The 19,103-nt window shown below is 35.5% G+C and overlaps 1 protein-coding gene across 10 annotated transcripts in view; it reads right to left on the bottom strand.

The window, feature by feature from the left end:
- The window catches only part of LOC128549520 (fibropellin-1-like), a 201,733-nt gene that overhangs the window by 162,870 nt on the left and 19,760 nt on the right, over positions 1 to 19,103 (bottom strand). For 7 of the 10 annotated variants that reach the window (XM_053526306.1, XM_053526305.1, XM_053526307.1 and 4 more), the window contains exon 2: positions 16,748 to 16,855. The gene's annotated coding sequence lies outside the window, so the exon portion shown is untranslated. Of the gene's footprint in view, positions 1 to 586; positions 1,641 to 16,747; positions 16,856 to 19,103 lie in introns of those variants that run through there. The other 3 variants (XM_053526311.1, XM_053526310.1, XM_053526309.1) reach the window with 1 other exon arrangement.

Raw genomic sequence — 19,103 nt, 5'->3', positions numbered from 1 at the left:
GACGGACGACAGACGCTGCGTGATCACAATAGCTCACCTTGTCACTATGTGACAGGTGAGCTAAAAATAGGAGGTGCGCAAGTTCATATCATGATAAAGACTCATGCAAGGTTTTTTGAGTAAGGCACGTCACAATGTGAAAACGTACATTTTTGACTACTTAACTCTAAAAATAGGGTGTGGAGCCTGATGTAAAATAGGAGGTGCACAAGTTCATATCATGACTTCATAAATCTGTATGAAATACAGAACAGATCAGAACAAAAGTTTATTCAGTAATCTGTACATATTGTATCTCATTACATAATATACATTGACATATATGATCATGTGACAAAGTTGTTGAAAATTTATAAATGGAGAACGGATTAACGGTCGGACTGTATTTATTTTTTTTTTTGTCGCCATCTGAGTTTGCTCTCTAAATTTGAAGTTTATAGGAAATTTCATGTGATTTTATTTGGAACGACTCAAAACTCATCTTGTTTACATGCGAGTGCATGAGTGAAATGTAATTTTGTCATTTTTTAATAAACAACATGCAATGAGCAAATTGCTTTTAAACAGAAAATATAAATTGACTCACTGTTAACCAAAGCTGTAATCCCCCCAAAGTTATTCCAATTCCAGTAACTCTCCATATTGATAAATAAAATCCTCGATGAATAAATTGTAAACAAACAAACAAGACTTTGCCTCTTCATTTCAAACATCGGTGAAATTTTGGCACCAATCGCACTATACACTTGAAATGAAGATTTGTTAAATCATTAATCATCATTTCCAAAAGCATGGTTCAAAGACAACCAGTCCTGTATTTCAGTATCCTTGTTGAAGTATTTCCAGTCTGCTGTATCACAACATCAATTTTCAACAAAAAATATTTCCCTGATTATAAGCATCCTGGTTGCAAATGCAAGAAAATTTAAGTTCTTTTCTCCCAAACAAACTTGTGACAACCACACGAATGACGTAAGAATGCCACGGGCGGCGATGGGTAACAAGTCCGAAGCCACGTTTTACTGATATTAAAGAAGCAATATGGGAGGTGCAAATGATATGATGTGGGAGGTGTAAATGAGATTGAGTCAGTGTGATTCTGCCATCTCCAATCAGAGCGCTGGCAAAAAACTGGTAAGGTCTTAAATGAAAAAATTGAACGAGACTTACCTTAGTAAGGTGAAGTTTAGTTGTTATTTCATCAACTGCATTCTCCTTAAGGGGTCACATAGAGTATAGGTGCAGCAAGTGGTCTAGGCTTATCAGTCTTTAGAGATGAGGTCACCATGCTGTCATCCAGTTATAAAGGATGTGCATGGTGACCTTGTTATGAAGAATCAGAAATTTTGGGATGGGAGGGAGGGTATGTGACCCCTTAAGGAGAATGCAGTTGATGAAATAACAACTAAACTTCACCTTACTAAGGTAAGTCTCGTTCAATTTTTTCATTTCATCAACTGCATTCCCTTAATGGGGCCCCATAGAGATTTTAGAGATTTTCTGATATCTTCATAATGGGAATTCATTAGTTTTAAACTAAAATGAAAAACAGCATTTATTCCAGAATAAATTTTATGTCTCATAGTAAGCTAATTATTCACATGTTGTACAGTACATATAAATTTTTTTTTTTTTTTTTTTTTTTTTTTTAAATAACATTCTAGTGCATTATGTTCTATCTTTTCTGCATAAGTCTCCAAGGACTGCGTCCTGTATGCCTGGAGTATCCAGGGCCCACACTGGGCTGAAAAAAGTTGGAGCCACCTTTTTTCTCGGGAACGGTAGGGAGGGTGCTGGAGAGGTTTCCCTTCCCGCGGTGCGTTGAAAATTTTTGTTACTTCCCATAAGCAAATGGTGATATTCTACCTATATAGGAGGACTTTTGAATGAAAGTGGGTACCTCTAAAGCAAGTTTTGTATTTTAAAATGTTGTTGGATGTTTGAAGCAACCTGTCTGAAAAAATTTTCCATTACAGCATCTTTTTGTTGTGGGCCTACTATGTAAATGCATGGCCCGGGGGCTGTGTTTCCGAGAAATCTACCCTAACCTATTACCTTCTGTGTTGGTAACTGATACAGGATTGCATTTCAAATCCATTCCTAACTTTTAAAGACATTTAGAAAACATGGCAAACACCTTTACTAATTACTTACTAAGATCACAGACAGGGTTCCAGTGTATATTTTTTTTTGTTTAATATAAAAAAACAACCTTTTTTCACACAAATATGCTTTCTATATAATAGTCAAATGAAAAAAAAAATGACAAAAATCCGGTCACAGTGTCGTGTATGATATTGTGACCGGATTTTTTGTCATCATTTTTTTTTCATTTGACTAACATATAAAAAGTATATTTGTGTGAAAAAAAAAGGATTTTTATATTAAACAAAAAATACACTGGACCCGTGCCTGTGACTAAGATACTGTCTGACGGTGGCGACAACGTTAAAAAGTTCATCAAACCATTCATTATTTTGCCGATTTATTTATTAATTATTTGATCCGTGGAAATTAAAGGCATCAATCATTTAATCTGCAGTAATGACAACAAAACAAAAGGATTATTTTAACCCGATAATTGGTTGCTAACTGATTGCAAATTGCATCTTCTCGCGTGTCAAGATGTTTATTACACATTGTTATATGTAAAGTGAACGCAGACTGGGTAGTACTATCCCGAAATAAGTTTATTTTATAAGGTAAAATTATCGGAACCAGTCGACTGTTTTTTAACATAATTTCTCGGAGGTTACTATTTAGAACGTCTGAAACAAAATGGCGGTCCAAATTACGAAGATTTTTTTCATTTTCGCCACTCGCGATTTTTCTTCGCCACTTTCATCGCAGATTCGCCAAATGGCTCGAGTGGCGAACGACAGCGTGGGCCCTGGTATCTGTTTTGATTGGCTTATTATAAAACTGTTAACTGTTTTAGCGTTAGACCAACCAGCGCAGTTTCGATAATGACATCTTACGGAATACCAGTCATCTTAGCTTTTGAAACTGATTTGAAGTTGAAGCTGCTCTATTACTGTGCATGAGCACCAAATTGCCTCCCATCCCGGCCTTAACAAGCACAAGTTTGACCCATCTTGAGATTGTGTTTTTTGAAACAAGATTATGGGGGCTGATAGTATTTACCAGGAGCGTCTGACTTGTCTGAAGAGGTTCAGTTCTATCTTAATATGTCTGCAGTGTTTTGACATTACAAACATTGCAATCTTGAGAATATTCTTTTCATGTTATTGATTGTGGTTGATATAAACCAGGACATGATTGTTTCAACAGTTTTCCTGGTAAAAGTTTTACATTTCCATTACAGAACTGAATGTTATCAATATCTAATAAATGTATTGTTTGGCACATCTGTGCAGATAATAGCAAAAATAGCATGCATAATTTAGCTGCAAAAGTAACAGCATTGTATTCAAGTTTGACAGTGTCTTCAAATATTACATCCCACACATGTGTGTATCTTGGCAAGGTGGCCATTTATTAAATGCCCCTTTCATTGGGCGATTAACTTCAGCTGACTGTGAAATTTCTGTGCCGCCCCATGCAAAAACAGGGCCTTTGCAGAATATATTTTTTATCTTTGCCAAATATTTGCCATAACCTTTGCAGAACAGTTGCAGCACATGATTGCTGAATATATTCCACAGACGAGTAGAAATGGAACGAAACATGCAACTATTCTGCAAAGCTTTTGCAAATATACACTACGCACACAGAATGCAAATACTTCGCAAACAATTTACAATTCGCAGCTGAACTTTGGCAAACACATTGCAAAGTGATAGCAAAGTAATCGCAAAGTGATAGCAAAGTAATCGCAAAGTGATAGCAAAGTATTTGCAACTCACATGCAAATAATATGCAAAGTATTTGCAAATACGTAACAAATAGCAAAAAATGAATTTCTGAGGTTCAAAGAAAAGGACTTAATATCTGAAAAACATATAAGTAAAGTCACAAAACCATTTGCAGTTTAAATATCTATTAAAAGTCAATCATTGCAGTGATCATTCAGTAACAATAACTAAAATCATGTAATAATGTAAGTTTCAACAATTGCTTCAGTAAAAAGTGTTTTAAATAACTATCATTGATTAACATTAATTACCTTTCCACATGCTGCAATATTCTCTGGTTCTTGGAAGTCTTATTGCTTAATAACTTGGTATTGCATTATCCATATTCAACAAAGTTTATATCCAGAAAAAATAATTAGAATTAAATGATCTGTTTAACACAAGTTTGCATCACCAAAATATTTCTACTAACTGATGTGTAAACATTTCCTCACAATATTTTCAAAAATCCTGCCATTTGAATATAGACCAATCAGGAAACAGAATGGTTAATCACTTCCTGTACCTAGAGTCTACCAGGAAAGCAATTCATCTATGTTAACTATTTGCAAATGCTTTGCTCTTTCTTTTGTGTACAAAGTGTTTATTTGCAATACCTTTGCTAACTAAATGAGCTAAGTGTTTGTTTGCAGATGCTTTGCTGTCTGTTTGCAAAACCTTTGCAGTCTATAATTTATCTAAGTGTTTATTTGCAAACCCTTTGCTTCACTGTGATATGTTTTGCAGACTGTTTGCGAAAGTCTGGTGCAAATACTTTGCAATCACTTGGAATATAGTTTCTGAGAAAACAAATATTCAAAATATATTCTGCAAACACATGACAAAGGGTTAAATGTGTATGGGGCCGCAGATTGATAAAAAGGAATTCAGACCTGATCTGGCAACACCTAGAGATCTATACTGGAGGCCATCATTGAATAATTTCCACAGAAATGCAAGAAATAGATTCAAAGAATGGGTTAAATTAAATGACTCCCACAGAATCTTAGCCACTTTTCAATGTGAACACTGTATTGTTTTTTAGTCTCGTCTAGCCATGAGTGGAGTATAAGGTCTTGAGCTCCCTCAGGGACACCTTTTTGCTCAAGGGCTGTCTGGATATACCAAAAAGCCCTAGATACATCTTTTTTAGTGGATGCCTTCTTTCTTGATGATGAAGAAGATACAGAATTTCTGGGGGTCTTGAAGGAGATAACAATTTTCGCAAATCAGCTGAAGTAGGCTTGGCCACCAGCTTTGCGATGGCAAAAGTGGCGCAATTAACACAGCCTCTGTGTGATCCTCCTTGATTTCCTGTAGTACTCTTGCTAGAAGGCTGAAAGGTGGAAAAATATAGTACAAATCACTTGACCAAGTTAATGAAAAGACATCTACAGCAAAAGCCTCAGGTTCAGGTCTGCAAGAGACAAATTGTTTTAAATTGTAATTAAGCTTTGAAGCTAACAGATCTGTTGACATGCCCTCATACAACTGTCCGATAGTTTGAAATAATTTAGGGCATAATGACCGCACATTATCTTCATTAAATGACCGTGATTCATCATCATCATCGGCTTCCGTGTTATCTGAGCCAGGAATATATGTGCCGCACACAAATGTAAGTTTCAATTTATACACCAGAACCAAAGTTCCGGAGCCAGCTCATCTAGATCTGGTTTTTCTGCCCCCAAACTTAATATACACACAACATGTTGTGACATGTAAGTTTCTTGCATCCTTGCAAAAGAACATTAGGGTTAATTGGCAGGCTTTTAAAATTTAAATCTAATACATTTATTTGAAAACTTTGCTCTTTTGTGGACCGCGCGAGACCCCCCCTGTTCGTGCTCCATTTGTCTTATTGTATGACACCAAGTCTGTGTTAGATGCGTCTGAATATATGCTTATAGCTGGAGGCCCAAGGAATATCGCTTTGTAGGCGCCCTCTAGATTTTGAATCCACCACTGCAATGCTGGACTTATTGTAAAATGGATGTACAAAAAACCATTGTTATTGCCCTTGTGCTTCCTAATTAAGCTCAGACTCTTTGATCTTTTCCAGTGGCTTGTAATAAAGTGGAGCATATTCTACTCCAGGCTCTGCAGCTACAATTTACCTATTAACCTAGCAAATTTTCTAATTTCTTTTCTTTTTTGACTTAAAATAGTTTTACATAATCAAAAAACTCATGGGCTCTTTCTGAAGTTAGCCTAACTGTCATAGTTACTGAGCACAATATAAACCCTAGAATACTATTACATGGGATCAGAACAGATTTTTTGGTATTAACAGTGAGACCTAGTGAATCCATTTGATGAACTGTGTCTGTTATATTGCATAAACATGATTCAAATGTTTGACCTTGAAGCCAAGAGTAATCTATACAGGCAGTGATTTCGTGCCCAAGGGATCTTAGTTTCGCAAAGACTGGTTTCAAGACTTTAGTACCATAATAACCCATAACCAAGACTTAAACTGATATTTTGTGCCATTGTGCCAGAAGCAGAAGTATTTCCTATCTGCTTTATCTATTGGAATTGAGTAAAATGCCTCAGATATGTCAACTGAGCCAATGAAACAGTTTTTTCTCATGTTATTGATAGCATTTTGTAAAGTTTCCATCTTAAAATCAATAAATGGCATGTACTTATTATTGAAGGATTTTTTCAAGTTAAGAATAATTCTAACTCTGCAATCTTTTTTAGGCCTAATAAAGATGTTTGAAAACATACTCACTGGCATCAATTAACCTGTTAACAGGTTCTATAATGTTACACGATAGAAATCTCTGTATCTCTAAATGAATCTTTTCTTGCTCCGACCTTCAAAATAAAATTGAGTGTAAACTGTTGTTTAGGTTCTCAAGTTAGTTCAATTTTATATCCACTAGTTGTCTTGATTATTTATTTGTCATTAGCGATATCAAGCCAATTGTCTCTCATTAGTGGGGTCAGGGCCAGCACGTATTAATTGCTTCAAACTTTCTATAGGAGAAAGTCTGTTGCCTTTAACTGCCTCCAAATCACCTCCTCAATGGCAGGGATTTGAAGATTTTCAACATTTTGTGGCGGCTTATGTTTATCTTTAAATTCTTTCAGTTTTTCAGCATCCTTCTTTCCTTTTCTTCGGCTAAGTCAGCTAGCTGCTCATCCACTCCTTCCCCAATGTCAGTTTTTTCTGCAAAAAAATCTCCTCAAGTTCTGGTATGAATGACGTGCCATCCTCCTCCTGTTGCATCTGTTCTGTCAAATAGCTCAAGATCTACTTCATCATCAGAATTGTCACCCTGACTTAATACTTAGTTCATTTTCTGACCAATTGTCTTTCTCCTTCATTTGTGACCTTTTCAACTGTATGGGCGGCTCATCTTCAGTTTTTCTTTTCTTCAACTCACAAATGTCCTTTCTCATAAATGACACTGCTTCAGCTAAAGTTTTAATATTTTTGTTCGATTGTTCGAGCCAGTTCAATTAGTTTCCATTATCTTATCCATATTATGCTTCCCACTGGTGCCTTTTTGCATCTGAACATCTGATCCATTTTGGTCCTGGGAGTTGCAATCTCTAAAACACTTGACATTACTTATTTGTAAAACTGAATGGGATATACAAGTGGAGATGTTTACCACATACAGTGTCTAATTGGCTCAAGATAAACAGGGCAAATGAAATGTTTACCCAAGTGCTTATCATGTTTAATGTTTATGTCTGATAAATAAACACTCTCCAGCACTGTCCAGGATTTAATGGGTATACATTTCATGCTGAAATTGCTCGGTTTGTGCATCATGGGAAACACTAACATTTTCTTGACTGCTTAATAAAAATGAAACAATTTCCAAGATAATCTTAACTGTTTCAAACAAAAATTTTCAGTTTTCAGAGAAAACACCTCAGCTGAAAGTAAGCTCGGTGTCATTTACAAATCACATACTGCCTCAGCCGAAAATCAGCTTGGATCATTTATGATAACTCCTCAGCTGAAAGTTAGCTAGAATCATTTATGATAACTCCTCAGCTGAAACTGTTAGCTGGGATCATTTACAAATTACCGTATAGCGGGTTATTTCTGCGGTCAAAATATTCTGCGTTTTGGTCCCAAAAATTGTGAAAGAAATTTCTGCGTGTTTAATTTCTGCGTTTTCACATAAAAGGAAGTGAAATTTCTGCGTTTTCGATACCAAGGAGGAGATAGTTCCCGCATGATCGGACCTCGTGAGAATGATAGCGTATGAAAACAATAAACTAAATTACCGGTAACTGCTGTTAAGTAGCTTTGCTTTTAATGAATACATTGTAGGATATAATAACATGTGAATTGAACAAATGTAAGTCCAACAACAAGTGTACACAATACAACTGCAAACTACGGTATATCGGCATAACGGTTGCACAAGTATAAAGGTTACTAAGGTATAGTTCGGAAGATATTCATAAGGGATTATTAAGAACAACTGAAGTAAAATTCACTCAGTTTAATACATTCACAAAAAAAATCAAACAAACAAACAAACAAACGTTTTCTGAGGGATTAACAGTTAGGATTCGATTGACCATCACACCTAATCATACCATTATCGGTAATTGTTAGATGACGACGGTAATTTCATATGATTAGACCATGCCATTGTGAACTTCGGATTACCTCGGGTAACATATCGTGAAACAACGTTGATGAAAAATGCAGATTTTTTTTGCATTTTAAATTTTTGCTGGATGAATATTCTGCTGGAAATATTTTTGCGATTCTACAGAGAGACCGCAGAAACGCAGAAATATTCCCCCCGTAGAAATAACCCGCTATACGGTAAATAACACATCGGCTGAAAATTAGCTCTCATGTGGTGTTTTGCAGTCAAAAAATACAGCTGAAAGCTAGCCAGTTTCATTTATGATAACTTCTCAGCTGAAAATTAGCTGGTATCATTTATGATAACTCTTCAGCTGAAAGTTTCCTTACGAAAAAAGGACCTGTTTTACAGCTGTAAAATGTCTGTAAAAGACCTGTATTTTGAAATTACAACTGTAAAAGACCTGTAAGTGGAAAACTGATCAGAAATACAGTTAAAATTTTCAGGTGTAAAATATGAAGGTCTCAATTTACAGCTGTAAAAATGTTACTATTGAAAGTTACAGCTGTAAAATGGTCATGTCTCAAAATTACAGCTGTAAGATTTTTGGAGGGAAACATGAGTCTTGTCAGCCATCTTTAATGCATTTTGGCGGGATATAACTGAAATACACACAGACATCACATTTTGTAAAATTTTGGAATTTAAAGCAGTATAGAGTAAGTACAGATGTTTAATTATCTGTTATAGTTGTAAAAGGACATATCTAAGTACATACATTAACTATTTACTCTATACTGGAAGCCAATAAGTTTAAAAGAAATAATTACAAGATTGTCATATGTTTTCATGACTGACAAAGAAAGTTTTATAAACAAGATCTGCATATGTTTTAGTTTGTATCCTACTCTTGAATTTTGCTGTTGCTATACCGTAATCATACCACATATACTTTATGTACTAGATCATTTATTTTGCCATTTTCATAGTAATTGTTACCTTATCTAGAGAATTGCAATTCATCCTAAAACGTTTTGCACCTCTACTTTCGTCCCTTAAAATAATGCCCTCTTTTTCAACACCTATAGTATTTCTACAGCTGTAACTTTTGGGCATTTTTACAGCTGTAACTTTTTTCATTTTAACAGCTGTAACTTTTTTTACAAGTGTAGCTCATTTGCATATTTCGAACTGTTTTACAGTCGTTTGACAGCTGTAAATTGAAACCTACAGCTGTAAAATCAATGTTGTTATATAAAATCTACAGGTGTAAATTTGAAATAAGCATGACTGTTATTTTGAACAAAAATACAGGTATTTTACAGCTGTAAAATTTCGTACAGGCGATACAATGGTGGCAACATAAAGTTATGTCCGAATTAGAAAAGAGTAGTAGAGGTTACTGTTCAAATTTTTGCAATGGGCAGTTCCTAAAATTGAAATACTGTTGAAAAACGGCGTTAAACCTAAAACAAACAAACAAACAATATAATAGTAAAAAAAAACAAAAAACAATAAAACATGCAAAAGTAATTGATATGTAAATCTGAACTTTTGATTAAGAATTTTCGGATCCAATGAATACAGTGCCTATTCTGTATTATATTAAAGTCACAAAATCTGATGATAGACAGATTCATGCACTTATTGGTATTTTAATATTTTCATAAATAAAATCCACTGATTACAAATGTCATCTTGATCAAGTTCACTTTTGAACATATAAATGCATTCTCGTTTCTTTACATGTATTAGTATATACATGTGTTTTAATTCTATTTTTGTATCCAAAATCAAAAACTCACAGTAACTTAAAAACATATTCATCCTATCAGCAGCCAATCCCTTACAGAAGCAAGCCTCTGTGGCGTACATGCTGCGTATTTGCTGTGTATATGCCGCGAACACAGTAGTACGCCAGAGTAGTACATTTTACATACACCGCATGCCGCGTACATGCCGCGTACTATTTCGACGAGTACACAGCATGTACGCAGGAGGTCACTAGTACACTTCAAGTACGCAGCACAGACTCTGAAAATTTAAGGAGTATACGCGGGAAAGACTTGTACAGTATCTTTTGGCATTTGTACTTAGTTTTTGTTTAATAAGTTAAAGTCTGAAGTAAACTTCATATACGCGGGAGGGACTTGTTCATTTTCTTTTGGTGTTTATACTTTGAATTTTTTTAGGTAAAAGTCTGAAGTACACTTCATGCAGGAAGGATTTGTACATTTTTTTTTTTTTTTTGGAAGCAAGAACTTGATTTCCGAGTAACTTTTATCTTAACAGCATAGAATAGTTCAGATTACCGGTATTCTGAACAATGAAAATTTGCCAAACTATTCGCAATGTTCACTTTTGAAGCTTACATCTTAGTGATTTCTGAGCTGCACCTTGCATGCAGTGTAAAAATATATTCTTTTTCATTTTGAATTAATCCTGGAGCTTTCTAACTTGGATAATTGAAAAGCCTTATTTGAACTTCGTTGCATTACATTTTGTAATACGTGAAATAATTACCAAGATAATGCCTCAACAGCGCCCGAATGAGAAGAATTAATAGCTCTCACTGTTATTTTAATACTCTTAAGCAAAACATCATTCTATCATGTTTTATAAAGGCTTTAATGCTCATTATGTTAACTCATTAAGGCCTCACCAAATTAAAAAGTTGTTCATCGGATTTGCCGCTCATATATTTTCAGAATGTTTTTGGCTAATTGCGCTCACCCCACTGGAAAAAATCAAAATATATAATTCCAGTCCTAGATTGTTCTCAGATGGATTTTAATCAAAATAAATACATACTACGCACACATCGTCTATAATAAATCATAACATTATATTTAGTTGCATTAAAGTTGTTTGCCCTTGATGCAGTTACGCCATTTTCTTTAAATGTTTACCAAATTACATGCTACAAAAATTGATTTATTTCATTGAAAAGTGGATGAAGAAAAGCATACTAATTTATTTGATAACATCAATCTACATTATTTTGGTAAGGGTAAATACTTATTGATGCATGTCACTTATCTTTTTTCTGTTTTTTTCTGTCCAAATGATCAGCATTTGCATACGAAAGTTGGTGGGGTTAGGAATTTACATTATCACAGCAGTTTTGCCACAAGAGTACACAGCATGTACGCCGCAGGACTCGGGCCAGGAGTACACAGCATGTACGCCGCAGGAGTACGCAGCATGTACGCCGCAGGGGTAGTACACCGCAGGCTCATTTGCATGTGAAAAGTGTATGTGCCGCGTATATGCTGTGTACTATTTCCCGCATACTAAATTCCTCCAGCGTACATCCTGTGAACTATGTAGTCCACAGCATGTACGCAGCAAGTAGTACGCGGCAGAGCTCATTTGCATGTCAAAAGTGTACTACAAACGTACTATCGGTGTATGTGCCGTGTATATCCTGCATACTATTTAAAGCCCTTGATTTCAGTACACATCATGTACGCATCATATACGCTGTATGTACCCAGCAAGAGTACGCAGCAGGCCTTTTTCTTCTGTAAGGGATGATATGTATGTAGTATGTGTGTAGTATTTGTATAAACCAATGAGATGATAGTAGTAAATTATGTTACTATGGAATTCCATTCATAAAACTGCACAGCTTGTTTGAAGGTTCACAGCTTGTTTGAAGGTTCACAGCTTGTTTCTTTATCATGATTAGATGGGTCATGTATATATGGAGACAGTGGATCATGTTGTACAGTAATATTAATTTTATATATTTGAAAATATGCAAGTGTATATTTCTGTGACTGGTGTAAAGATACTATGGGTCTGCTCATATAGAACCACACTGGTGTGTTCTAACTACTTTATTCAAAGACTGCTTGGTATAAACTGGCAGCATGTGGTTAAAATGTATAAAGGGAAGTAACTTGTAAAGCCTTGCTAGGTCAATCTGATTGCTATATCATGTTACAACTGCATCACCATTTATTTGCATTTTTGTTTGTTTTTAAATAGTCTCTTGATCAGTAATGAGATCATGATTGCGTATAGATTTCCAGACCTAACTGTAGTCAGTATTTCAACCTTTTCAATTCTTTCTATTATAATACCTTATTTCATTACATTTCAAAATATAAACAAGAGCATTGCCATGTGGGTGTAGATACTCATCTGATTTTTTTGTCTCTGTATAATAGAAATATTGTCATACCCATGCTCTTCTAAGTCCAAAAGGGGCAATAATTCTTGCAAAAAGCAATGTAGAGTTATGGTACTAGCTGTGTAGAGTCAGCTTTGAATGGCAAATAACTGCTCCAAGCTTTTAAGCAATAGCTTTGACCATTAAAAAGAAAAGGTGACTTAAAAACAAAACTTAACCAAAAAATCTGATATTTTCTAAGTCTAAAAGGGGCCATAATTCTTGCAAAAAGCAGGATGGAGTTATGTTTCTTGCTGTACAATGTCAGCTTATGATGGTTAACAAGTGCTGCAAGTTTCAAAGCAATAGCTTTGCAGTGATTTTTTTTGCGTATTTTTACTGCCGAATATCGGCACTTTCCCCTCGCCAAAATAGGCCATTTTTTCCCAAAAAATCGTCTATTTTTCCCCTAAAAAAGAGATGTTTTCCCCCCTCAAATTATAATATTTTATTTCCAAAATGTAACAGTATATATTCGGGCGTGAGATCCGCGATATCTAACATGAAATTGGCAGAAATGACATCAAAAACGTCCTTTTTTAAGATCAAAATCGCATCAAGGTTACAGTCGCGAAAACACGTGACAAACAAAACATTGCCGATTTTCAAGAGAAATATGGACTTCAGTCGGTTTAAATATGTTTCATTATGTCAGTTAATCATTTATGGTAATGAAAAATGACAATATCTCTCCTAGTTTTTGGAAAATTGGAGATCAAAATCGCCGCGATTGTACCGAATTTCGGATAGTCAAAATTTCGGACGTTATCAAATTTCAAGGGAATGAAGTGAAAATTGATAAATACAATCAATACAAGTTGTATTGGTGTCTTAATTAATTTTATCACCCAAAAATTTCACGATTTTAAATCCAAAAGTGGTTTTGAAAAAATATAAACTCTTTAAACAAAATTCAGTTAGGAAATGTACAGATTTATATCACTTAGTATGGAAATTAAACATATTTATATTTTTCCCAATTTGGGGAATTATCGCGCTTATTTTCCCAATTCAGCGGGCACAGGCACCTTTATTTTTTCCAAAATAAATCACTGCTTTGATAGTTTAGGAGAAAAATTGACCTAAACATCTGATATTTTCTAAGTCCAAAAAGGGCCATAATTCTTGCAAAAAGCAGGTGGGAATTATGTTTCTTGCTGTACAGAGTCAGCTTTTTTTAATGGTGAACAAGTGTTGCAAGTTTTAAAGCAATAGCTTTGATAGTTTAGGATAAAAGCTGACCTAAACACAAAACTTAAACAAAAAATCTGATTTTCTATGTCCAAAAAGGGCTATAATTATTGCAAAAAGCAGGATGGAGTTATGTTTCTTGCTGTACAGAGTCAGCTTATGATGGTGAACAAATGTTGCTAGTTTCAAAGCAATATTGACAGTTCAGGAGAAAAGCTGACCTAAACATAAAACTTAACCTGGCAACGCCAACGCTGACGCCGACGCCAATCAAGTGATGACAATAACTCATTTTTTTTTTAAAAAATCAGAATCTGATGAGCTAAAAACAGTAAAAAATGTTTCAAATTGTTAGTAAACACTTTCACATCGCGGAATAGTATTTCACTTTTTTCAAAGTAGTTTCCTGTGTTTTGTACTTCAGCGTTTGCAAGTTACTGTTTTCAAATAGGTCTATTGGATGTTGCTGTTCCATCCGATTTTATCAACCCCATCCCTTTTTTAACACATAGAGGAAGCTGGCTTATCAGTAACAGTATTGTGCAGATTTATCAATAAGACAGTGAAGTCAGTGTCAGATACTATAAAAAGTAATTAATTTCAAGTGTAATTTGAATCATAGGACTGGAGAAATTTCAGATAGACTGGTATGAAATGTTTGTTTGATGATTCCGTACTTTTCTTTCAGGTAAACGAGTTTCCATTTGGCCTAAAATAAAACTAGAAAATGCTTTTGTAAAAAAGCGCATGTCTCCCCCAATGCAAAGTCCTATAGGCACGAAGTCAATATGGGTCAGAAGCGAAAGTCAAAGAGACACTGATGGTTGGCTGCAATAGGGATCATCTACTTGGCATGTCCAGTCATCCCGCTAAATTTCAACACTAGTGGCCTAGTGGTTCTCAAGTCACTGTTCAGGCTCCTGTGACCTTGACCTTTGATCAAGTGACCTCAAAATAAAAAGGGGTCATCTACTCTGCATGTCCAATCATCCTATTAAGTTTCAACATTGTAGGTCAAGTGGTTCTCAAGTTATTTCCAAAAAATGATTTTACATGAACAGGCCACTGTGACCTTGACCTTTATTAGACTGACCCCAAAATCAATAGGGGTCATCTACTCTGCATGTTCAATCATCCTATGAAGTTTCAACATTCTGGGTCAAGTGGTTCTCAAGTTATTGATCGGAACTGGTTATCAATGTTCAGGCCCCTGTGACCTTGACCTTTAACGGAGTGACCCCAAAAACAATAAGGGTCATTTACTCTGCATGAACAATCATCCTATGAAGTTTCAACATTCTGGGTCGAGAGGTTCTCAAGTTATTGATTGGAAATGGTTTTCCATGTTCAGGCCCCTGTGGCCTTGACCTTTAACAGAGTGACCCTTAAATCGTGTTTGAAAATTTTGCTTGTTTTAGTGATTTGGTATTTTCATGAAATGTAAACAAAAATTAACTGCCGGACTGGGGGTTACTGACTTGCGGGTGAAAAAAGTGCACAAAAATGATGGTCAACATGTATATTTCTGGCTGTTTTCTTTTAGGTCTTGAATAGTTCTTTCACCCTGGGTAGGTGGCATCAAAAGTTTAAATGTTAGGAAAGGGCTATAACCCAAAACATTACAATGTAAGTCTATGGGAAAACAGTTAGTTCCCTTCGACCTAGATCTATGTGTGTTCATAGCAAACTGGTGTCCCCTACTGCCACCATACTGTCATATCACTTCTTGATAGTGCAAGACTGGCAAGCAAATAGTGGATTTTTGTTAATTTTCACAGAAACAATATTTACCTGTCACTACGCATGAGTGAAAAGATACAGTTGCCCTTTATTTGCAGTGATGGATAAATATTTTACATGTGAAATTATTTACATTATTACATTATTTGACCTACTGACCTAGTTTTTTAAGGCATGTGACCCAGTTTCAAACTTGACCTAGATATCATCAAGGTGAACATTCTGACCAATTTTCATGAAGATCCATTCACAAGTATGGCCTCTAGAGGTCACAAGGTTTTTCTATTATTTGACCTACTGACCTAGTTTTTGAAGGCACGTGACCCACTTTCGAATCTGAACTAGATATCATCCAGATGAACATTCAGACCAACTTTCATACAGATCCCATGAAAAATATGGCCTCTAGAGAGGTCACAAGGTTTTTCTATTATTTGACCTACTGACCTAGTTTTTGATGGCACGTGACCCACTTTCGAACTTGACCTAGATATCATCAAGATGAACATTCTGACCAATTTTCATGAAGATCTCATGAAATATATGGCCTCTAGAGAGGTCACAAGGTTTTTCTATTTTTAGACCTACTGACCTAGTTTTTGACCGCATGTTATCCAGTTTCGAACTTGACCTAGATATCATCAAGATAAACATTCAGACCAACTTTCATACAGATCCCATGAAAAATATGGCCTTTAGAGAGGTCACAAGGTTTTTCTACTATTTGACCTACTGACCTAGTTTTTGATGGCACGTAACCCAGTTTCAAACTTGACCTAGATATCATTAAGGTGAACATTCTGACCAGTTTTCATGAAGATCTTGTGAAATATATGGCCTCTAGAGAGGTCACAAGGTTTTTCTATTTTTAGACCTACTGACCTAGTTTTTGATGGTACGTGACCCAGTTTCAAACTTGACCTAGATATCATCAAGATGAACATTCTGACCAACTTTCATAAAGATCCCATGAAAAATGTGACCTCTAGAGTGGTCACAAGCAAAAGTTTACGGACGCACGGACGCACTGACGACGGACGACGGACACCGCGCGATCACAAAAGCTCACCTTGTCACTTTGTGACAGGTGAGCTAAAAAAGGTCTTGGTTTGCAACTAAAATAACAGACTAGAATAGTTCTCACTATTCCTTGATTAGTCAAGCTAATAAAACCTATCAAAATTAGATCAGTATCACAATTACTTATTACTTACTTGACATGTCTGAAGAAACTCGACAGAATATAGGGGAGCAATAGCAGGGTGTCTTGGACTGTTGTTCACTCAGAATGGTCTTCTATACATTGTCTTGTACAGCTGCAGCTGCAAAGATAAAACAAATTTATTTTATGCATTTCAGTGAAATAGAATTGGTATTTATGGAATGTACATAACATTGTTCAGGTAAAATGAGTATAATTTGGTTAAAACCATTGAAAATTCAAGACATAAGAAGAAAATTTGATTGTTTTAATGCAAGATGGAAATATATTTCACCAGACTAAGTGAACATCGTATTTTAATTTTCACTTTTGGCTGCACTACACATGAAAATATCCCATCCGACATTCACTTGGTTAAATGTATTTTGACCATAAGCTAGAATCACACTGCCCCAGCTGGGCTTGCGGATGAGTTCCGGATTCCCATCCCCAGATTGCTCCAGATGTGTAAGGAAACAAATGGTATTGGCAAATTTGTTACGATTTAAATCTCTCTAAATCAATCGTAACAGAACCTTAATAAACCTTATAAGAACCGCAATAAAACCGTAATAGCTCGCATTTTTTCACCACAGTGATTGTCTTCTGGACTGTTACGATCTTTTAAGATTTGTTACAATCTTTTCAGAACTATTACGGATTCCTTACGGATATATTAACCGGAACTCATCTGCAAGCCCATCCGGAGCAGTGTGATTGCAGCTTTATACAGAAACAAACAAATATCCTATTGCCATTTTCACAATAGAGTGCACCAGCATGTTGCCCTCAAGAGTAAAAATAAACTTTTGAAAATTATAATTTATTTTTACAGTTTAGCATTATGATCACAGTAATAGAATTAAAGGCTTTCTGCTGTACCTCTAATATGATACTCACAGTTTACAAATAAGGGACCTGTTGAAAAAAGTGCACTGTTTTGCTGTTATAATTATGTAAAAATAATTATATAGCCTGGGAATCCAGTCTGACAATTTCTAACTTTTTTTTCTACCTGCAAATTGACAGCCTGGGAAAACCAGTTTTCCGGCAGCAGCGCCACCTATATTTCACCCGAAACATGCGAGTGTTTGATACAGAACAATAACTTCTGAAAGCAATAACCCACGGCTAAATATAGAAACGGAATTCTCATGGAAAAGACATATGGAAATTGTGTACTTCCAAAGGTTTCCGAACATAATCCGGGCCATAGACAAATTCCAGTTTGTACCTCCCATTGCTTTTTCAGCAAGTTGTGACAACTTTTAAATATGTCAGTATAAACTTAAATTTGCGTCATAGCTATCAAGATATTATATAAATGCAGACATAGTGATCTTCGAAAATTGACGAATTTTCGGCAACACTGCCTGGTTTTCGTTTCAAACAAGCGCAAATATGATCAGGTTAATTAGGCTAATTATAGCAAATCGATAATCAGTAGTGACATGGAAACTCCTTCAGATTTCCCCAGGCAATTATAATATCGGCTAAAACAAGATCAGATAGGGAAAGTAGAATGAGCTGATGTTATACTCTTGCATCTCTTTACAATAAAAAGTAAATATAATATAATGAGTGGCATTGTTTAGAGCTTGTTCCCAGCTTTCTTAGCATGTATAACACTGTTAGGTTTTGGCTCACTGTTTTAACAAGAGGACCATGATGGTCCTGAATCGCTCACCTGTTCCCACATGACCCAGTTTGAGTATGACGTTGTTTTTTCTATTATTTGACAAACTTAGTTTTTGAGCTCATGTGACCCAATTTTGAAGTTGACCTAGATATCATCAAGATAAAAATTCTGACTAATTTTCATGAAGATCCATTGAAAAATATGGCCTCTAGGGAGGTCAAAAGATTTTTCAAATTTTAGACCTACTGACCTAGTTTTTGACCGCAGTTGACCCAGTTTCAAACTTGACCTAGATATCATCAAGATGAACATTCAGACCAACTTTCATACAGATCCCATGAAAAGTATGGCCTCTAGAGAGGTCACAAAGTTTTTTTTATTATTTGACCTACTGACCTAGTTTTTGATGGCACGTAACCCAGTTTCAAACTTGTCCTAGATATCATCAAGGTGAACATTCTCACCAATTTTTATGAAGATCCATTCAAGGGTATGGCCTCTAGAGAGGTCACAAGGTTTTTCTATTTTAAGACCTACTGACCTAGTTTTTGAATGCAGTTGACCCAGTTTCAAACCTGACCTATATATCATCAAGATAAACATTCAGACCAACTTTCATACAGATCCTTTAAAAAATATGACCTCTAGAGAGGTCACAGGGTTTTTTCATTATTTGACCTATTGACCTACTTTTTGAAGACACGTGACCCACTTTCGAAACTGACCTAGA

This window comes from Mercenaria mercenaria, chromosome 16 (genome assembly GCF_021730395.1).
Source record: "Mercenaria mercenaria strain notata chromosome 16, MADL_Memer_1, whole genome shotgun sequence".
NCBI lineage: Eukaryota > Metazoa > Mollusca > Bivalvia > Venerida > Veneridae > Mercenaria > Mercenaria mercenaria.
The sequence above is the reverse complement of the archived record's forward strand: the minus strand, read 5'-3'. Positions and strand labels throughout refer to the sequence as shown.